The sequence below is a fragment of the Heterodontus francisci genome, chromosome 41 (genome assembly GCF_036365525.1).
Source record: "Heterodontus francisci isolate sHetFra1 chromosome 41, sHetFra1.hap1, whole genome shotgun sequence".
NCBI classification, from domain to species: domain Eukaryota; kingdom Metazoa; phylum Chordata; class Chondrichthyes; order Heterodontiformes; family Heterodontidae; genus Heterodontus; species Heterodontus francisci.
Genome location: NC_090411.1, coordinates 11,441,938 through 11,464,508, shown reverse-complemented (window position 1 = coordinate 11,464,508; position 22,571 = coordinate 11,441,938). Strand labels below are relative to the sequence as shown.

Genomic DNA, 22,571 nt, shown 5'->3' with positions numbered 1-22,571 from the left:
CAGCTGTCACATTTTGTGCCTGGCAAACGAGTCAAACGGGGAGTTGGGAACTCGGCAGCTTTGAAAGAGCGGCAACCAGTGTATCTGTGAAGGAGTTGGAGGTACTGTTTTTTTATTACACTCTGATAGATTTGTGTGCTGTTTTGAAGGTTGGGACTGTTTTTGCTGGTTCACCAGGGTTCACCTGAGTGATTGAAACTCCTGGTAGGGCCACAGCATCACTGATTTATTCTGTGTAGGAGAGGGAGGGTTCTGAGTGCCTGTCCTTGCAGCAGACTGCAAATACCTGTCCTCAGAACATCTTTGGGACACTGCAGCCATGGGAATTGTCCACTCTGGAGGCAGCTCACCTCTTGAGGAAGACTACGCCACAAAGAGGGACAGGAGGGCAAATGTCCAGTGTAATCAGCAACCTGCTGGCCAAGTGCAGCCTGGTAATGGGGGAGGGGCAGAAGGTCACAGAGTGCGCCAGGAGCAACCACCTGTGAGGAAATGAGCCTACCCAGCAGGCAGGGTCTACTGCCCGCGATTGAGCCTTCTTCAAATGTCAGAGCACCAGTTCCCAAAACTGCACCTGTCCCGAGAGACTGGCATATCCCTGAGATGCTGGCAGCAGAGGTCGCTTCCAACTGCATGGGTGGCCATCCAACGTCAGCCCCACTGAAGCTAACAGTCGCTCTGAACTTCTATGCATCAGGTCCTTCCTGGCCTCATCAGGAGTGTGCAATCATCAGCGCATCACTACATTGCTACATTACCACTACAGGTGGTAACTGATACCATATTCAGGCATGCCAACAGGTTCATCAGGTTCCAGACAGACTCCGCCAGTCAGGCTGAGAGCACCAGAGGATTCAGCACCGTCGCTGGGTTCCCCGTGGTCCAAGGAGTCATTGATTGCACACATGTGGCCATTCGAGCACCTACAGATCAATCAGGGCCTTCATTAATCGAAAGGGGTTTCATTGATCTCACCAAAGCCTTTCACCTCGTCAGCAAACGTGGTCTCTTCAAACTACTTGAAAAGATCGAATGCCCACCAAAGCTACGAAGTATCATCACCTCATTCCATGACAATATGAAAGGCACAATTCAGCAGAGCGGCACCTCATCAGACCCCTTTCCTATTCTGAGTGGCGTGAAACAGGGCTGTGTTCTCGCACCGACACTGTTTGGGATTTTCTTCTCCCTGCAGCTCACACGCGTTCAAGAATTTTCCTCCACACAAGATCAGGTGGCAGGTTGTTCAACCTTGCCCGTCTAAAAGCGAAGACCGAAGTACGGAAAGTCCTCACTCTGACGATGCTGCATGAACATCTCACACTGAAGAGTGTCTGCAGAGTCTCATCGACAGGTTTGTTTTTAGAGATACAGCACTGAAACAGGCCCTTCGGCCCACCGAGTCTGTGCTGACCATCAACCACCCATTTATACTAATGCTACACTAATCCCATATTCCTACCGCATCCCCACCTGTCCCTATATTTCCCTACCACCTACCTACACTAGGGGCAATTGCTAATGGCCAATTTACCTATCAACCTGCAAGTCTTTGGCATGTGGGAGGAAACCGGAGCACCCGGAGAAAATCCACGCAAACACAGGGAGAACTTGCAAATTCCACACAGGCAGTACCCAGAATTGAACCCGGGTCACTGGAGCTGTGAGGCTGCGGTGCTAATCAGTGCGCCTCTGTGCCGCCCGCTTCCTGCAACGAATTTGGCCTAACCATCAGCCTCAAGAAAACGAACATCATGGGACAGGACATCAGAAATGCTCCATCCATGAATATCAGCGACCACACTCTGGAAGTGGTTCAAGAGTTCACCTACCTAGGCTCAACTATCACCAGTAACCTCTTGATGCAGAAATCAACAAGTGCATGGGAAAGGGTTCCACTGTTATGTCCAGACTGGCCAAGAGAAAATGGCGCACTGACACGGAAGACAAAAGTCCGAGTGTATCAAGCCTGTGCCCTCAGTACCTTGCTGTACGTCAGCGATTGGTGGTGAAAGGTGTTTTTGTGCAGAAACCTTTCCAGGAAGGATAGGTGGTAGGGCAGAGTGGAAGTGGATGGAGCATTCTGCGGCAATGTGGGCAGACCAGCTCCATCCTTGGCAAGATGGGGACCAGATAGAAGGTGAGCAGGTAGTGAGATTTGGTGTTTGCGTAGTTGGGTTGTAGGCAGAGCTTGATACTGCGGCACAGAAAAGTGGGCACAAGGATGAGGGGGAGGTTGTGCAAGTTTTTTGTGGCAAGCTTTGTGTAGAGGTTTGAAGATGGTGTGCGTGCAGACAGGGTCCATTTTGTACGTGTAAGATGGGTCGGGTGAGTGGCGTGGCGCAGGGGAGGAGTGGGGAATGGGGCAGCACGTAGAGTAAGAACGTGAGCATGTGGCAGCTGATGAGCAGGTTAGGTTGTGAGGAGCAATGGAGAGAGAGAATGCAGATACCACATGCTGAGCGTGCGGCAAAGAAATAATAGAGAGATTAGGAAATAATATCAGGAAGAAAAGGTAGCGATGTAAGGAGTTGAGAGAAATGCACTGTAAGATCTAACTTTGCGTTGTAAAACCAGGGGAGAGCGCGAACGCAGTCCCCCACTACCACAAATTTTGCAGTCGAGTATCCCGCATTTGGGGACATCGCAGGCGTCAGCACACCCGAAGTGCAATGGGCTAGCCTCGTCCTGGGAAAACCACCTTCTTGATCATGGTATCTCCCCTGCCAGGTAAGTATGCTACATATCGTCACACACTGCCACCTGACATCACACACCACCTCTTACGGTCTCAAACACTCCATTTTTACACATCACCTTGACACTCCATTCACAATCTGCTGCTCTTTGCACATATCAGTTCCTGGCAAATATTGCACTCTATCATTCATTACACCTTCCGACAAAATGCCGCACGGATCCAGAGCCTGCAATGCTATTTGCATAATGCCCTTAATAGGAAAACAGCACCCTCCCCCTCCTTCAGCTGCCTTCCTTCAGGCCGCGAGGCTTTTTTTTTCATGTCCATTAAATATTTTAGAAAGATTAGAGATTATATACATTAGAACAGTCTCAAGCAATCTTCCTTCTTTATACAGAAACAAATCTTAACAGCTGTCCTTGAGTATAATAACAAAAGACACGGTTCAAACCAATGGACTATTAACTGCACAAATGACAAAGAGCTTCCTCTTGAAGGTTAGCATTAATGTACTAAATTCAGAGTTTACTTCCAGCCAAAGAAACCTCCCATTTCATCTGTTTAAGAGCCCGTGTAGATTTTAGTTTTCTCACTAGTTCCATTCTCTCATCTTGCAGTCACACCATGATGCTGAATCTACAACTTTCGAAACTTTCCAGATTTTTGTTGAAGTTCTGCTCCCCAGGATTTGTTGACAAACTGCATTGCTGGTTTTTTCTGTTGAGCTTTCTTGTTTGCAAGTGAGAAGTATTCATTGACACTGCCTCTCCTGCTGCCTGGGCCATACAGTCGATCATTAATCTGGCATTTTCAACCTGCTGCTTTGTTTGGCCTTGATCCTTTAATGGAATGGCCATGGAGCTCTCCTTCCATCTGGTATCCACACATTCTTCAACATCTTCCTTCAATCCACTATCTTCCTCAGGTTGCTGCACAGAATTACAATCATCACCTTCTTTACTTGAGTCAGGTGCCTGGTCATTCTTTTCTCGGACTGAAGTAATCTCTTAAAGAATGCCATCTGGAAGCGACTTGCGCTTCTTTTGCTCTTTGAATAATTGCTCCTTTCTTCTTCTTTTCTCCTTCAGCAAAGCTTTGTCTCTCCTCACGCTCTCCAGCGGCGCTTTCATGCTCTTTTCAGCTTCCTCCCGGGCGCTGCTGAAAGTCACCTCCTCCGGCGCTTCGTCCTCTTCCTCTGGGCTGATCTCGGCCAACATTTCCCGGCTCTCTTGACTCTTCACAGAACCAACTTCCATGCCATTCTCCTTCAGGCCGCGAGGCGTTTTCCGGAAAGAAATCCCTAGACGTAGACATTGCAAACAAAGGAAGGAAATGCTTGGCTTCTCTTCCTTTCAAACACCGTTCACAATCTGATGCCTTCGAAAAAGCACTTTTCAAGTTTTGCACCTCAACACCAATAGGGACGTAGGGAGCGAGTTCTGGCCGTCAAGTCTTCCTCACTTGTCACATTCACTGCCTTTGCTTGAAATATTTCACCGGTTTCCCAAAGGGAGCAAACCCACCTCCCTTTGTTTAACTCTGGCTTTGCAATCTATCTTACTCTCTGCAGTATGATCATTGTCCACATAGCCGGTAAATGATGTGAGGAGAAGCCACATTAAACGGTTGAAGAAGACAGAGACATTTTGTCGAAGCTTTTCTTCTTGCACTCATCAGGACAACCTGAAAGAATACCAATGACAGAAAAGGGCACGGGTGGGAGGGTGAGTGTCGGGGGCGGAGCTGGAGCCGGAAGAAGGTGCTGAAAGCCATTTAAAAGGACTTTCAGCAACCTCACTGGCTCTGAGAGGCTTACCTGCAGCAAGTAGGATGTTTGGCGGAGCAGCATATTAGAAGAAGGAATAGAGCTACTCAACTCCTGCAAACCTCCAGTTCCCTCCCCCTGCTATTCAGGTGGCTGTGCCCCCTACTCCTCATCCTCAGCTGTTTCAACATCCTCATCTGAGGATGCCTCGTGCTGAACAACGTCGTCGTCATCTTCCAGGGTCTCTTCCCCTCTTCCCCCCCTCCCCCTCCACTGCAGCACCAGGTTATGTAAGGCACAGCAGACGACAACAATGCAACATACCCTTGCTGGCGAGTACTGTAGGGCACCACCTGAGCGATTGAGATACTTAAATCTCATTTTCAGAAGACCCATGGTCTGCTCAATCGTGACTCTGGTGGTCGCATGGCTTGCATTGTACCGTTCCTCTGCTTCATTCTGTGGGTTCCTCACTGGTGTCATCAGCCATGTCGTCAGCGGGTATCCCCTGTCACCAAGTATCCATCCTTGCAGGCACTCGGGGGGGCTGGGTGGAGGGGTGCTGAATAGTGCTGGCGCCTGGGAGTTCTGGAGAATGAATGCACCGTGACTGCTTCCAGGATAACGAGCACACACTTGCAATATACAGTGATCACAGACAAGTTGCACATTCATTGAATGAAACCCCTTTCGATTAATGAAGGCCCTGATTGATCTGTAGGTGCTCGAATGGCCACATGTGTGCAATCAATGACTCCTTGGACCACGGGGAACCCAGCGACGGTGCTGAATCCTCTGGTGCTCTCAGCCTGACTGGCGGAGTCTGTCTGGAACCTGATGAACCTGTTGGCATGCCTGAATATGGTATCAGTTACCACCTGCAGTGGTAATGTAGCAATGTAGTGATGCGCTGATGATTGCACACTCCTGATGAGGCCAGGAAGGACCTGATGCATAGAAGTTCAGAGTGACTGTTAGCTTCAGTGGGGCTGCCGTTGGATGGCCACCCACGCAGTTGGAAGCGACCTCTGCTGCCAGCATCTCAGGGATGTGACAGTCTCTCGGGACAGGTGATGTCTTCGGCACTGGCGCTGTGACATTTGAAGAAGGCTCAATCGCGGGCAATAGACCCTGCCTGCTGGGTAGGCTCATTTCCTCACAGGTGGTTGCTCCTGGCGCACTCTGTGACCTTCTGCCCCTCCCCCATTACCAGGCTGCACTTGGCCAGCAGATTGCTGATTTCACTGGACATTTGCCCTCCTGCCCCTCTTTGTGGCGAAGTCTTCCTCAAGAGGTGAGCTGCCTCCAGAGTGGACAATTCCCATGGCTGCAGTGTCCCAAAGATGTTCTGAGGACAGGTATTTGCAGTCTGCTGCAAGGACAGGCACTCAGAACCCCCCCTCTCCTACACAGAATAAATCAGTGATGCTGTGGCCCTACCAGGAGTTTCAATCACTCAGGTGAACCCTGGTGAACCAGCAAAAACAGTCCCAACCTTCAAAACAGCACACAAATCTATCAAAGTGTAATAAAAAAACAGTACCTCCAACTCCTTCACAGATACACTGGTTGCCGCTCTTTCAAAGCTGCCGAGTTCCCAACTCCCCGTTTGACTCGTTTGCCAGGCACAAAATGTGACAGCTGACGTAAAATGGCTGTCAATTGAATTCTAGACTATGTCAATTGGCCCTTAATTGTTGCAAAGTGGACAGCGATCAGCACCTCAATCTCTCCCACCGTCCGACCCATGTCAAATGGTGATTGGGAGTAATAATGTCGGGGACCTGATATCGACTGCCATTTTTCACCTCGGACGCCCGTTTTGAGCAGGTAAAATTCCAGTACGAGACTCCTTTTGCTCAGTAGAGGCTACTGCACTACAGTTGGCCTACAACCCTGCCCAGCTGATCATAGGTGGTGAATGCCAGTTATCCTGGAAACAGTATGATGTCTTTCAGTCACAATGTCAAACCAGAGAACGGATGCTGGAGGATGAGACATCTGCTGTACACCTGGCTAATGTCTCCCCTCCAACAAACTTGTGGCCAGCACTCATAATGAAACCAATGCTGTCATGAGAATCACGGTTTTGAGCAGACCATTAGGGTGCTGAGGTAAAAGTTCTGGTGCCTTGACTACTCTGGAGGTACCTTCCAGAACTCTCCGGAGTGGGTGTCCTGATTTGTGGTGCTGTGTTGCAACTGCCTGTAGGGGTACGCAAAAGCAGGCACTAGACAGTTGGAATATTGCAAGTGCAATTGAAAAGTAGGGAGCAATATCAACAGAGTAACCTCAACATTTTCAGCATTTCTGAGTTTAATGGAGTATTAAGTAAAGACAAACACAAGAGCATGAATTTAAACATCCCCATTGCTGTGTCAAACCATTTGAAACACTGCTCTGTTTGAGTAGATGAATTTTGCTTTGCCAAAATTCTTGCAAAAGGAACAGGCCGAGATTCTTGTTTGCAGAACCGAAGAGATTGTTCCTGTGGAGCGCCATGCGGCGAATGAAATCCACTAGTTTATTGTCCATGTGAAGAACGCAAAGTCTGAGAATTCACCAGAATCTTTTGGCATTTGTATAGTTGCTGGGCTAGAGAAGAAGCATCCCAATGTCCACTTCATTCATAAAATGCAAGTTTCATTTTCAGATGGTGACAAATTTCAGAGAATGAAACGGTTGCTCTGTGCATTGATCCTATTTCATGCGCTGTTCTACACTGGACCTCTCTCCCACACTTCCCCTGGAAGAAAAACCAAAGACAATTAAGAATTGTTCTCATATCCAGTCCTGCTTCTCAGCAGATATCAATGGAAAGTGGAAAATCTCACTTACCCCCTGCTGGTGCTTATTCCAACCAAAAATCGAGGTTGAATCTGGGCTCCTCTTCAGTAACACTGCAAATTTAATACCAAATTATGTCACACTTGGCAAATTAGATTAAAACCATTTAAAGCAACAATAAAGCATGGTTCAAAATTTAGACCAAGCAGCTTGTCACTGTCAATCTGCAGCACTCATGTCTCCAGTATTTACCATGATACTGCAGGCTAAGATTATCCTTCTGTGTCTTCTCCTGCACTGCCTTCGTTGCTTGAATGCTGTCCTTGAGTTTCAGACACCAGGAAGGATTGTCGTCTCAAAGGCATCTTTTATATGAAAAGAAAGAGGAGGAAGCAGCTGTGGGAGGAGGCGGCTGGTGGGGTGGGTGGTGGAGGAGGCGGGTGGTGGGGGGGCGAGGAAGTGGCCATGGGAGGAAGTAGCTGGGGAGGCAGGAGGAAGTGGCCATTGGGGAGGAGGTCTCAGCCAGTGAGGCTTCATTTGCGCATGTGCCAATAGTATGTCAAGTAGGGGTTGTGAAGTCACCAAACACGTTCCTGAACATTGAATTTATCTTTGCGGTGTGGGGTGAATAGTCACGATGAAGCAGGTTGTAAAGAGGCACACAGCCTCGCTCGACCTCGACGTCCTCGTCACTCCCCCAATTTCCTTGTCCTCGCCATGGAGAGTGTGTGGATGGATATATTGGAGAACAAGGAGGAGAATCATAGAAAGGAACCGTTCCTGACACGGGAGCCAACTTTTTTCTCCAACAATACAGCATATTCATAAAAATATGCGAAAATTCTTTACCAAACAGTTCAATGTTCCCAGTTCGGAAGATGAGATTTTTTTGATGCAGGAAAAGATGAAATACTTCACAATTCTTGCCATTTCATTTTAAATGCAATGTACATTGGTATTACATAGTAAAAAACATTTTGGTGCAAACAGCACATGGGGTTTTAAACAGGTTCCAGCAGCTCAGTTCGCTATGGCGGGAGGACCTTACACTGTTGTCTTTCTGCATTGAGCCTTTGTGGCGGCTGCCCCAAGCTTTAGTGCACCCCTCAGCACGTAGTTCTGGACCTTGGAATATGCCAGTCTGCAAAACTCGGTCTGCAACATTCCTGGTCAATCACAGGGGGTTTGTTTGCCCGGGTGACAACTTGGCAGGGGCGGGGAGATGGGGCGGCATCTTGTAAACAGCCAGGTTTTGACTGTTCTCTGCTGGTGGTGTTTTTCCCTTTGTTCCTCATCGAGGACGTTGCTGCTTCCGGTTTCCCGGAGCTGGGCTGCGCTGTGTGTCTCACTGCGCTGGCTGATTTGGGGTTAGGGAGCACTGTGCCCTTGGCTGCATCTAGTGTTTTGAAGCTGGGGGGCTTTCTCTTCTAGCTTCTTTGCATTTTATTGCTTTTGCAAGGTGCCATCTTTCTGGCCCTTCCTCATGTGATGAGGAGCAGTTGCTGTAGTCCGTAAACCACCTCTTGCCACTGGTTTGGGTGGTGGCCTGTTCCTTTTTTTTTGAGTGGTCTTTGTGGTTTTCCTCTTAACCACTTGCCACTCACCCAGTTGTCCCTCTTCTGGCTGCTCCTCCATTGATGCTGTCTGTTGATAGGGAGGTTCAGGTAACAAGGTCGGCATTTGTTAGCTTTCTGCAGCTCCCTCTCCTTGTCTTCCTGAGACAGATTTTCCTCACTGGGGGGAGGGTTTCTGGTCTCCTTCTCGGCACCAGCCACGTTCACTGTCCTTTCCCCCATACCTTTCCTTGGTTCTTGCTCCCTGTCCATAACTGAGGGAGTATTTTGGGCAGGTCTTGTCGAGGTGGCCTGCCCCACCGAACAGGTTGCAGCACTTACTCTGCTTGCAGTTCCTATAATTGACTGTGCTGCAGCTGGCCACCACATGACCGGATTTGCCACAGGTACGACAAACCCTGGGCTGCCCCGTGTGGACCAAGAAGCCTCAACTTCCCCTAATAGCGAAGCTGGAGGCAGAGTGAAGGATGGTTCGATTGGCATCTACCTTCAAGGTGACCTGGATCTGCAGCTTGCTGGTCCAAATCCCAAACAGGTCCTGGACCAGAGTGCAGTACCTGGCGAGGAAAGTGAGCACATTCACGACATGAACATAGGGGTTGTAGAGGTGATGGTCACTACCCGGTTCATTGCAATGGCAGCGTAAACAGTAGCTCCGCCGTGAGGATTGACAGCGGCGCCTGGTTTCCTCTCTCCTTGAAGACCTTCAGGAACTTGATGCATCCTGCTATGTTCTTGAACGTCACATCAAAGTAACAACTGCTACAGATGTCCTGCAGGCAGAAGATGTCAGCAGCTTTAAATCTCGAAACCACAGCATTAGAAAAGGACTCGCTTAACGACGGAGGTATGGTCCATGTGTGCACCTCCTTTGCTGTTTTTCACTACCACCCTAACTGTGTTACACACTGTCTGGCCTGGAGCTCTATTGTTGGTTGCAGCCATTATGCTCGGTCTTCACAGGACAGGGACCAAGATCCAAACCAGCATGAAAACAACCACAGGAGAACTCGAACACCAAAAGAATGAAAATGCTGAAATCCACACCGAGAAACCAAAACCCACAGAAACACAACATCCTCCTGCGGAATCAAGGCCTCTCCCCTGCCAGGTCATCTAGAGACCTTCATCAACCTGACCACATCTGTCCATTCCAGGAACACAGGAGCAGGATAGGCCATTTGGCCCTTCAAACCATTCGATAAGTTCATCGCTGATCTGATTGTGGTCTCAACTCCACTGTCCTGTCGGCACCCCCCATAACCCTTGACCCCTCAAAAATCTTTCTAACTCTGCCTTGAATAAATTCAATGACTGAGCCTCTGCTGTTTCTGGGGAAGAGAATTCCACAGACTAACAACCCTCAGAGGCAAAAAAAATTCTCATCTCAGTCTTAAAAGGGAAACCTCTTCTTCTTAAACTCTGTCCCCTTGTTCTAGTCTCCCCCACAAGAGGAAACATCTTCCTGGTATCCACCCTATCAATCCCCTCAGGATCTTATATGTTTCAATAAGGTCGCCTCTCATTTTTCTAAACTCCAATGGGTAAAGGCCCAACCTGTTCAACCTTTCTTCCTGGGATGAAGGACTTAGTTATGAATGAGTCGAGTGAACCTTATCTGAACTGCCTCTGATGCAATTATATCCTTTTTAAAATAAGGACACCAAAACTGTACACAGTACTCCAGCTGTGGTCTTACCTAGGCCCTGCAGCTGCAGTAAAACTCTTTACTTTTATATTCCATTCCCCTTGCAATAAACTCCAACATTCCATTTGCCTTCCCAAACACTCGCTGTACCTGCATACTCGTCTTTGGCCTCCTTGTCTCGAGAGACAATGGGTAAGCGCCTGGAGGTGGTAAGTGGTTTGTGAAGCAGCGCCTGGAGTGGCTATAAAGGCCAATTCCAGAGTGACAGATTCTTCCACAGGTGCTGTAGATAAAATTGGTTGTTGGCTCCACACTTGGCTCTCTCCTTGCGCTTCTGTCTTTTTTCCTGCCAAACTGCCAAGTCTCTTCGACTCGCCACGCTTTAGCCCCGCCTTTATGGCTGCCCGCCAACTCTGGCGATCACTGGCAACTGACTCCCATGACTTGTGATCAATGTCACAGGACTTCATGTCGTGTTTGCAGACGTCTTTAAAGCAGAGACATGGATGGCCAGTTGGTCTGGTACCAGTGACAAGCTCGCTGTACAATGTGTACTTGGGGATCCTGCCAACTTCCATGCGGCTCACATGGCTAAGCCATCTCAGGCGCCGCTGGCTTAGTAGGGTGCATAAGCTGGGGATGTTGGCCGCCTCGAGGACTTCTGTGTTGGAGATACGGTCCTGCCACCTGATGCCAAGGATTCTCCGGAGGCAGCAAAGATGGAATGAATTGAGACGTCGCTCTTGGCTGAGGTACTTTGTCCAGGCCTCGCTGCCGTAGAGCAAGGTACTGAGGACACAGGCTTGATACACTTGGACATTTGTGTTCTGTGTCAGTGCGCCATTTTCCCACACTCTCTTGGCCAGTCTGGACATAGCAGAGGAATCCTTTCCCATGCGCTTGTTTAATTCTGCATCGAGAATACTGCATACTAACTTTTTGTGGTTCATGTACCAGGACACCCAGATCCCTCTGTGCCGCAGAGTTCTGCAATCTCTCCCCATTTTAATAGTATTCTGCTTTTCTATTCTTTCTGCTGAAGTAAATAAGTTCACATTCTCCCACATTATACCCCATCTGCCAAAAGTAACCTATCTCTCTCCCTTTGTAGACTCTGGACCTCCTCTTGAGAACTTACTTTCCTACCTATCTTGGGATGTTGGCAAATATAACTGTCATACATTTGGTCCCTTCATCTAAGTCATTGATATAGATTGTAAATAGTTAAGGCCCCGCACTGACCCTTGTGGCACTCCACAAATTTACAGCTTGTCAATCTGAAATTGCCCCATTTATCCCCACTCGCTGCGTCTTGTTAGCGAGCCAGTCCTTTTATCAGTGTTACCCCCCCCGCACCCCCCATTACACCATGAGCTCTTTGCTTGTGTAATAACCTTTGGATGTGGCACCTTAACAAATGCTTTTTGGAAATCCAAGTGCACCACATCTACAGATTTCCCTTTATCTACCATGCTTGTTAATTCCTCAAAGAACTCGAATAACTTAGTTCAGACACAATTTCCCTTTCACAAAACCATGCTGACTCTGCCTGATCCTGTTGCTTTTCTAAGTACCCTATTGAAATGATTTGTGACTTTAATCATATATACGGACTAAACCAAATCAGGCATACATCCCTATGAGTCTCCTTTTAATTAAGTTCAAACTAGGTCCACAGGTCACTGAAAGTGGCAACGCAGGTGGATAAGGTAGTCCAGAAGGCATACGGCATGTTTGCCTTCATCGGTCGGGGCATAGAGTATAAAAATTGGCAAGTCATGCTGCAGCTGCACAGAACTTTAGTTAGGCCACACTTGGAATATTGCGTGCAATTCTGGTCGTCACACTACCAGAAGGACGTGGAGGCTTTGGAGAGGGTACAGAGGAGGTTTACCAGGATGTTGCCTGGTCTGGAGGGCATTAGCTATGAGGAGAGGTTGGAAAAACTCGGATTGTTTTCACTGGAATGACGGAGGTGGAGGGGCGACATGATGGAGGTTTACAAAGTTATGAGTGGCATGGACAGAGTGGATAGTCAGAAGCTTTTTCCCAGGGTGGAAGAGTCAGTTACTAGGGGACATAGGTTTAAGGTGCGAGGGGCAAAGTTTAGAGGGGATGTGCGAGGCAAGTTTTTTACACAGAGGGTGGTGAGTGCCTGGAACATGCTGCCAGGGGAGGTGATGGAAGCAGATACGATAGCGACGTTTAAGAGACATCTTGACAAGTATATGAATAGGAAGGGAATAGAGGGATATGGGCCCCGGAAGTGCAGAAGGTATTAGTTTAGGCAGGCATCAAGATCGATGCAGGCTTGGAGGGCCGAATGGTCTGTTCCTGTGCTGTATTGTTTTTTGTTGTTTGTTCTAGACAGATTCCGTTAGACACTTGTTTGGGTCTGAAGAACTGAACTAGTTTTCCCTCAAAGAAAGAAAACTAACAGAATATAACTATCTTTCGGATAGCCAAATTTTAATAATTATCACTGTCATAAATATTCCAGATATTATAAGGGTCTGGGAAACTCTAAATAAGTATCTCCCCACTGAAGGAGATACAGAGAGGGGATTCTTGTAGCATTCTGTATACAACATGAGATGATTTATTAACTTTTATGTATTTATTCGAGTTGAACATGTAATACATTTTAAGCGACTAAGTATACTAAAACATGATCTTATTTCTAAAATAGATTCCAAAAGTTCAACCTTGACAATGTTACAGCAAAATATCTTAGAATAGCCATCAAAATTCAAAGTAAACTGTTACCTTAAATTCCCCGAGTAAGCCTCCTGCTTAACAAGACAAAACACTCGGTTAAGAGCAGAATTCTCTTGTCATGCAGTCAGCTGTTCTTACCATAGGTTGAAAAGCATTGATGAGGAATTCAATACTTCTGGTATTTCGATTCAAAACTCGCGTTTATACTGTTTCTAATCTATCATCTCATCTTTTGGAATGTAAGTGTTATCTTTCTGTGTGTTTTTCCTTTTGTTATCCATATATGGTAATATCATGAGCGACCATTCCCACTTAATTATTTGCTGAGAATTCCCTTCTCTTGAAGTTGAGCTTTTACCTGGTCAAAATGTTTGTAATTGGGTTTACATGGCATCTGTTTTTGTAATTACCTTTCCATTTTGTGACTGATCATCTGTGATGGTCCATTGATGGTACTTTGTCCCATCCTCTGAAGTCAGTCTGTCAATATCACTAACACTACCAACTGATTAAAATTATAGTTACCAGTATGGACTTCATATAGCATGTTTCGGTATATTTCATCTTCTAATTCCATTGTAACAGAAGACCTTGGAATGGATTTTTTAAACTTAAAAGGTGTTTCTGGTTCACATTCTATTGTAACAGGGATGTTTATGAATTTTTAACTCTGCCCTTAAAAGGGAATTTCAGTGCGTCTTGAAAACTGACCATTTTATTCAATCTTAAATTCTAAAAGGTAGAATGTATTAGTTATATCCAAATTCTACCTCATGAAGACTATTATGCCTTTGTTTCATCACACTATAACCACCTCAATAATAGATTCTTTCTTTGGGCTAACTGGCCTTGAGTTTCCTGCTTTCTGTCTCCTTCCTTTCTTGAATGAAGGTATTATATTTGTGATTTCCAATTTGCTGGGACCCTTCTAGACTCTAAGGAATTTTGAAAGATTATAACCAATGCCACTACTATCTCTGCAGTCACTTCTTTTCAGACCCGAGGATGCAAGCCTTTTAGTTTTGGTGACTGCAGCTTTGACAGTAGCGAAGGTGCGAGAGCGAGCTGACAGCTGGGAAGTCAATTTCAGTGGAAGTTTAAAAGTTAATTCCCTTTTGTTTTCGGAGGACCAGGGACCGCTGGGACCAGGGACTGCTGGGCAAGGAAAAACTATATATTTGGGTGGTGGCTGTACCCGAGACACTACACGTGTAGTGTCTCCCACCCACCCTCCTCCTCTAACCAAAATAAAGGACTCTGTTGTGTTGATAAGGTAAGCTTTTTATTTAAGAAGTTCTGTCCGTTGGATTGCTAACCTTACAAGTTTTGACATTTTTTTTTGGTTTTTCAGTAGATTTGTTGGGAATTTAGAATAGAGGGAATGGAAGTTAAGGCAGATTAATGTTCCTCCTGCAGAATGTGGGAGGTAAGGGTCGCCAAGAGTGTCCCTGCTGACTGAATCTGCGGGAAGTGAACCCAACTCCAGCTCCTCGAGAACCGCGTTAGGGAACTGGAGCTGGAGCTGGATGAACTTCGGATCATTAGGGAGGCGGAGGGGGTTATTGAGAGGAGTTATGGGGAGGTAGTCACACCTCAGGTAACAGAAATAGGTAGATGGGTTACCGTCAGGGGAAGGAGAGGGAACCAGCAGGCAGTGCAGGGATCCCCTGTGGCCGTTTCCCTCAACAACAGGTATACCGTTTTGGATACTGTTGCGGGGGACGACTTACCAGGGGTAAGCAATGGGGTACAGGTATCTGGCACAGAGTCTGTCCCTGTTGCTCAGAAGGGAAGGGGGAAGAGGAGCAGAGCATTAGTCATTGGGTACTCCATAGTTAGGGGAACAGATCGGAGGTTCTGTGGGAACGAGAGAGACTCACGGTTGGTATGTTGCCTCCCAGGTGCCAGGGTTCGTGATGTCTCGGATCGTGTTTTTGGGATCCTTAAGGGGGAGGGGGAGCAGCCCCAAGTCGTGGTCCACATAGGCACCAACGACATAGGTAGGAAGAGAGATGGGGATTTAAGATAGAAATTCAGGGAGCTAGGGTGGAAGCTTAGAGCGAGAACAAACAGAGTTGTTATCTCTGGGTTGTTGCCCGTGCCACGTGCTAGCGAAGCGAGGAATAGGGAGAGAGAGGAGTTGAACACGTGGCTGCAGGGATGGTGTAGCAGGGAGGGTTTTGGTTTCCTGGATAATTGGGGCTCTTTCTGGGGTAGGTGGGACCTCTACAAACAGGATGGTCTTCACCTGAACCAGAGGGGACCCAATATCCTGGGGGGGAGATTTGCTAGTGCTCTTCGGGGGGTTTAAACTAATTCAGCAGGGGAATGGGAACCTAAAATGTAGTGCCAGTGTACAGGATGTTGAGAGTAGTGAGGTCAGGGATAAGGTTACAAGGACGCAAGAGGGCACTGGCAAGCAAGAACCTGGTTTAAAGTGTGTCTACTTCAACGCCAGGAGCATCCGGAATAAGGTGGGTGAGCTTGCAGCATGGGTTGGTACCTGGGATCTCGATGTAGTGGCCATTTCGGAGACATGGGTAGAGCAGGGGCAGGAATGGATGTTGCAGGTTCCGGGATTTAGATGTTTCAGTAAGAACAGAGAAGATGGTAAAAGAGGGGGGTGTGGCATTGTTAATCAAGGACAGTATTACAGCGACAGAAAGGACGTTTGAGTACACGTCTACGGAGGTAGTATGGGCCGAGGTTAGAAACAGGAGAGGTGAGGTCACCCTGTTAGGAGTCTTTTATAGACCTCCAAATAGTTCCAGAGATGTAGAGGAAAGGATAGCGAAGATGATTCTCGACAGGGGCGAGAGTAACAGGGTAGTTGTTATGGGGGACTTTAACTTTCCAAATATCGACTGGAAATACTATAGTTCGAGTACTTTAGATGGGTCAGTTTTTGTCCAGTGTGTGCAGGAGGGTTTTCTGACACAGTATGTAGACAGGCCAACCAGGGGCGATGCCACATTGGATTTGGTACTGGGTAATGAACCCGGCCAGGTGTTAGATTTAGATGTAGGTGAGCACTTTGGTGATAGTGATCACAATTCGGTTAGGTTTACCTTAGCGATGGGCAGGGACAGGTATATACCGCAGGGCAAGAATTATAGCTGGGGGTAAGGAAATTATGATGCGATTAGGCAGGATTTAGGATGCGGAGGATGGGGAAGGAAACTGCAGGGGATGGGAACAATCAAAATGTGGAGCTTATTCAAGGAGCAGCTACTGCGTGTCCTTGATAAGTATGTACCTGTCAGGCAGGGAGGAAGTTGTCGAGCGAGGGAGCCGTGGTTTACTAAAGAAGTTGAAGCGCTTGTCAAGAGGAAGAAGAAGGCTTATGTTAGGATGAGACGTGAAGGCTCAGTTAGGGCGCTTGAGAGTTACAAGCTAGCCAGGAAGGATCTAAAGGGAGAGCTAAGACGAGCAAGGAGAGGACACGAGAAGTCATTGGCGGATAGGATCAGGGAAAACCCTAAGGCTTTCTATAGGAAAATCAGGAATAAAAGAATGACTAGAGTTAGATTAGGGCCAATCAAGGATAGTAGTGGGAAGTTGTGTGTGGAATCAGAGGAGGTAGGGGAAGTGTTAAATGAATATTTTGCGTCAGTATTTACAGTAGAGAAAGAAAATGTTGTCGAGGAGAATACTGAGATTCAGGCCACTAGGCTAGATGAGATTGAGGTTCACAAGGAGGAGGTGTTATCAATTTTGGAAAGTGTGAAAATAGATAAGTCCCCTGGGCCAGATGGGATTTATCCTAGGATTCTCTGGGAAGCTAGGGAGGAGATCGCAGAGCCTTTGTCCTTGATCTTTATGTCGTCATTGTCGACAGGAATAGTGCCGGAAGACTGGAGGATAGCAAATGTTGTCCCCTTGTTCAAGAAGGGGAGTAGAGACAGCCCTGGTAATTATAGACCTGTGAGCCTTACTTCGGTTGTGGGTAAAATGTTGGAAAAGGTTATAAGAGACAGGATTTATAATCATCTTGAAAAGAATAAGTTCATTAGCGATAGTCAGCACGGTTTTGTGACGGGTAGGTCGTGCCTCACAAACCTTATTGAGTTTTTCGAGAAGGTGACCAAACAGGTGGATGAGGGTAAAGCAGTGGATGTGGTGTATATGGATTTCAGTAAGGCGTTTGATAAGGTTCCCCATGGTAGGCTATTGCAGAAAATACGGAAGTATGGGGTTGAAGGTGATTTAGAGCTTTGGATCAGAAATTGGCTAGCTGAAAGAAGACAGAGGGTGGTGGTTGATGGCAAATGTTCATCCTGGAGTTTAGTTACTAGTGGTGTACCGCAAGGATCTGTTTTGGGGCCACTGCTGTTTGTCATTTTTATAAATTACCTGGAAGAGGGTGTAGAAGGGTGGGTTAGTAAATTTGCGGATGACACTAAGGTCGGTGGAGTTGTGGATAGTGCCGAAGGATGTTGTAGGGTACAGAGGGACATAGATAGGCTGCAGAGTTGGGCTGAGAGATGGCAAATGGAGTTTAATGCGGAAAAGTGCGAGGTGATTCACTTTGGAAGGAGTAACAGGAATGCAGAGTACTGGGCTAATGGGAAGATTCTTGGTCGTGTAGATGAACAGAGAGATCTTGGTGTCCAGGTGCATAAATCTCTGAAGGTTGCTACCAGGTTAATAGGGCTGTTAAGAAGGCATATGGTGTGTCAGCTTTTATTAGTTGGGGGATCGAGTTTCGGAGCCACGAGGTCATGCTGCAGCTGTACAAAACTCTGGTGAGACCGCACCTGGAGTATTGCGTGCAGTTCTGGTCACCGCATTATAGGAAGGATGTGGAAGCTATGGAAAGGGTGCAGAGGAGATTTACTAGGATGTTGCCTGGTATGGAGGGAAGGTCTTACGAGGAAAGGCTGAGGGACTTGAGGTTGTTTTCGTTGGATAGAAGGAGGAGGAGAGGTGACTTAATAGAGACATATAAGATAATCAGAGGGTTAGATAGGGTGGATAGTGAGAGTCTTTTTCCTCGGATGGTGATGGCAAACACGAGAGGACATAGCTTTAAGTTGAGGGGTGATAGATATAGGACAGATGTCAGAGGTAGTTTCTTTACTCAGAGAGTAGTAGGGGCGTGGAACGCCCTGCCTGCAACAGTAGTAGACTCGCCAACTTTAAGGGCATTTAAGTGGTCATTGGATGGACATATGGATGAAAATGGAATAGTGTAGGTCAGATGGTTTCACAGGTCGGCGCAACATCGAGGGCCGAAGTGCCTGTACTGCGCTGTAATGTTCTAATGTTCTAAAATGTTCTAAAGCCATCAGGTCCTGGTTTATTAGGTTTAATAGTTTTCCCGGTACCCTTTCCTTGGTGATTGTTTGTTTAAAGTTTCTCCCTCCCTTTCACCTCTTGATTATTAAGTATCTTTGGGAAGTCTTCTACAGTGATGACGGTGCAAAATACCTGTTTAATGCTTCTGCCAGTTCCTTGTTTTCCATTATTAATTCCCCAGATTGACTCTCTAGAGGACTATCACTTGTTTTAGTTACTCTTTCCTTTATAAATACTTGTAGAAACTTAGTATCTGGTTTTGTTTTCCAAGCAAGCTTTCGCTTCTATTGTAATTTCACCCTCGCCATTTTTTTAATCATCCTTTGCTGGTTCTTATCTGTCCAAACTTCTGACTTGCCACTAATCTTTGCAGAATTGTGCAGTTTTTCTTCCAATCTGATACTATCCTTAACTTCCTTATTTAGCCACAATGAGGCATCCTTCTCAGTCTTTCTCACTGAGATAAATCTTTGAGAGTTATTAAATATCTCCTTAAAAGTCTGCCACATGAGTCCTGCTCATGTCTCTGCTCATCCTGCAAGCCCTCCCCCCTATTGAGTGTGTAGTTGTGCAGAGCACAGCAGACAGCAACAAAGCGAGCTACCCTTTCCAGCTTGTACTGCAGGGCACCACCCGATCTATCCAGGCAGCGGAATCACATTTTCAGCATGCCGATCGCCTGCTCAGTGATGGCTCTTGTCGCTCTGTGGCTGACGTTGTATCTCTCTTCTGCAGCAGTGGTGGGGTTTTTTATTGGTGTCAGGGGCCATGTATGCAAGGCGGAGCCCTTGTCTCCAAGAAGCCACCCCTCCATCTGAGCCATTTCATTGAACAGCAATGGCAGCTGGGACTGGCGCAGGATGAAGGCATCATGGCAGCTGCCTGGAAAGCGGGCACAGATTTGCATGAATCGTTTCTGGTGATCACATGCAAGCTGCACATTGAGTGGAAGCCTTTATGATTTAGATATTCAGCTGGTCGCCCGTCGGGAGCCTTGATGGCCACATAGGTGCAATCTGTAACCCCTTGTACCTGTGGGAATTCAGCATTGGAGACGACACCGGTGGCCCTCTGGGCTTGGCTTTCAGGGTCTGTCATGAAACGGATATAGTCACCAACCATCTGGTACCGGGCATCGGTGACCTCCCTGATGCAATGGTGAACTGCTGACTGTGTGACCCCAAAAAGGTCTCCGACGAGCCCCTGAAATGATGCAGAGGTGTAAAAATTGAGAGCCTCTGTCACCGAGAGTGCCACAGGCACAGGATGTCCCCTGAAGCCCCTGGGCTGCAGGTCGTCATTCAGCAGGGCGCAGAGATATGTCACTGCCTCTCTTGACATCCGCTGTCATCTCTGACACTGGCACTCTGACATCTACAGGTCTGTCATGCGGGATCTGTAGATGGTCGGTGATTTGTAGTGGCGAGCTCTCCTTGGGTGCTGCTGCTCGTGACCAGGACGGGCCTCTGTGTGGGCTACAACTGCGGTACATATGGATCCTCTCAAGTAGCATATCAATTAATATCGGGTGAACCATCCCCATCGTCAAGTTGCAATTCAACTCAGTTCCTTCAATTCTTCCAAGGTTCCTGACAGGGCAGAGAATGATGTTGAGTGGTACATCAGGTGCTTTCGTGTAGCAGTTATGTGGCATGGCATGGCATTGCCCATCTTAGCTCCCACTAAGAATGGCACCACATGACCACATAAAGATTGCACAAGTTGCATCGATTGGCCCACAAGGCATATAAGCTTCACACGCTTACCATCTCTGGCACTCTCTCCAAATATAGGGTGCCTTGAGAGCTATTGTTCCTTCATTAACAGGCAATCAATGGCACAGAGCTGCCAACCTTTACGGAGGGTGGAATCATAATGGTTCCCAACACCTCTTCAGTAACACCCCTGAAGATCTGGACTTGCCTTCGCTGGCGAAAACATCTGACTCCGATGTCCCGTCGGCTTTTCTATTCGTGAATGGGACGGCACATGACTGCCGCCCGTTCACTGTAAAATGCTGAAGTGTACATTGAGAGGGAGCAGGCTGCGCAATCGGGAGAGGTAAGTAGTGTTTTGAATATGGTAATTGGGGTGCTGCCGTCGAGGGGTGGGAGTTGCCCGCACTGAGGTCCCCCCGGTCGACGGTAACGTGGTGGGCCCTTCTCGACGTTGGGGTTCAAGGTGGGCTTCTCCAGGCAGAATTTTACCGGTTCCCGCACAGTGACCCGGTGTTGAGGGGCCGGTAAAATTCAGCCCCATATCTCCAGCACCTTCAGATAGCCTGACCTGATGGTGAACAGAACGAAGGATTGATCGGCCCAGTTCCCAAAGAACATAGCCTCATTCTTGCCGTGATTTACTTTGGCTCCCAGCGCCAGTTCAAACTGGTTGCTGATGCTCATCGGCCTGTGACCGGAGTGCCTCTGCTGTCTGGGATTGTCACCTACTAATGCCAACATTCTTCCTGATGGAATCAGGTTCCATACAGCAAACAAATAAGACGGGAGAGAGGACCACCCTGTCTGACTCAAGATTTGATTGGGAAACTTTGATTCCCATCCATTGATTGAGAATGCGTTCCTGATGTTTGTGTGGAGCAGATGGATCCAATTGTGGATTTCCTCCCAAACCCCATTTTGGAGAGCACGTCCATCATGTATGTGTGTAATATTCTGTCTAAAGTCGTCTTCTGGTCCAAGCTGATGAGGCAGGTGTCCACCTCCCTGTCCTGAACATAGGTGACGAATCCTTGAGTAGTGCGAGGCTATCGGAGATCTTCCTGCCGGGTACAGTACAGGTCTGTTCGGGGTGAATCACCAACTCCAGAGCAGATTTGACCCGATTGGCGATGACCATGGGCAGAATTTTGTCGTTCACATTCAGGAGTGAGATGAGCCTCCAATTTCTGATTTCCTCCCTCTCCCTCTTTGCTTGTAGATGAGGGTGGTGATGCCTTTCCTCATGGATTCTGACATGCTGCTGGCCAGAAGCATACTCTCATACACTTCCAGCAGGTCTGGGCCGATCCAGTCCCACAGAGTCGAATACAAGCAGGCCAGTAAGCTGTGACTTCCAGGAGTTTTTCTGCGTCTCGACCTGATGGCCTTTGTCAGTTCGTCAAGAGTTAGCAATTTGTGCAGACTCTCCCGTTTTTTGTCATCTATGACCTCTGTGATAGAGAACAGGAAGGACTGGGAGGCTGTGCTGTCTTGGGCTTCACGTTGTACAGCCCAGCATTAAAAGATTTACTGATCCTCAGTATATTAGGCTGCCATGATGTTACCGAGCCGTCCTCTTCCTTCAGGCTGCTGATCCCAGAGCTCTCTCTGTGTACCTTTGGGAAGAAAAAGCGCAAGCACGTCTCATCCTGCTCAACGGAGCGGACTCTGGACTGGAAGATGATCTTGGAGGCCTCTACAGTAAACAATGAGGCCTGCTGGCTCTTCACCTATTGGAGATCCTCCTTAACCTTGACTCCCATCGACTGCAGCAGGAGCAAATTCTGTTCTGGACATTTCCCTCTGTCTTTCGCCCTCTGAACACCTTTGAGGTGTTACGGTCAGATGAGGAGGGGTTGAAGGGCTTCCCTCTTTTCCCTCTCGTTTGACGAACAGGTTTAATTCTTTTTTTAAAGTGGATGTACTGGCCAATTCTGTAGATGTTTGGTTCTTATTATAACATGTAAATAATCCGACAGGTTTTCTTGAGTTTAACGAAGAAAGAGGTTCACTTTATTGTATTTAAACCAAACTAAGTGAAATAATAAACTACGCTCCAACATACTTTTTTCTCTCTCACTCTCTTCCCCCTCTCACACTCTCGGTTCACACACAAATAGATTCAAGTGGAAAGGGTAGATTGGTCGAGTCCATAGAAAAGAAGAGGTGGACATTCTGTGGACTTTGATTCAGCTGGCTTCTAGCTGAATTCAGTGGTCCTGAGACTTTCAGCTTGAAGAGACAGATGGCAGTTTCGGTGGGTCTCATGGAGACAGCGGTGCAGATTATTTCCACCAAAGGGTTTCTGGTTATAACCGGAGTATGCAGAGGTGGTCAGTCAGCAGGCAGGGTTCGAAACTTG

At 47.4% G+C, this 22,571-nt stretch overlaps 1 long non-coding RNA gene, 1 other non-coding gene and 1 pseudogene across 2 annotated transcripts; all 3 read right to left on the bottom strand.

Annotated features, from left to right (window-relative positions):
* Positions 1-2,574: 2,574 nt before the first annotated feature.
* Positions 2,575-2,738, bottom strand: LOC137354958 (U1 spliceosomal RNA). Its single transcript, XR_010970606.1, has one exon. It is a non-coding gene; the product is annotated as a U1 spliceosomal RNA (small nuclear RNA).
* A 339-nt stretch (positions 2,739-3,077) lies between these two features.
* Positions 3,078-4,320, bottom strand: LOC137353526 (U3 small nucleolar RNA-associated protein NOL7-like; annotated as a pseudogene).
* Positions 4,321-6,775: 2,455 nt separating this feature from the next.
* LOC137353606 (uncharacterized) lies at positions 6,776-7,620 on the bottom strand. Its single transcript, XR_010969863.1, has 3 exons — positions 7,506-7,620; positions 7,305-7,366; positions 6,776-7,212 (listed from the first exon to the last, which is right to left on the bottom strand). It is a non-coding gene; the product is annotated as an uncharacterized lncRNA (long non-coding RNA).
* Between the last annotated feature and the right edge of the window lie 14,951 nt (positions 7,621-22,571).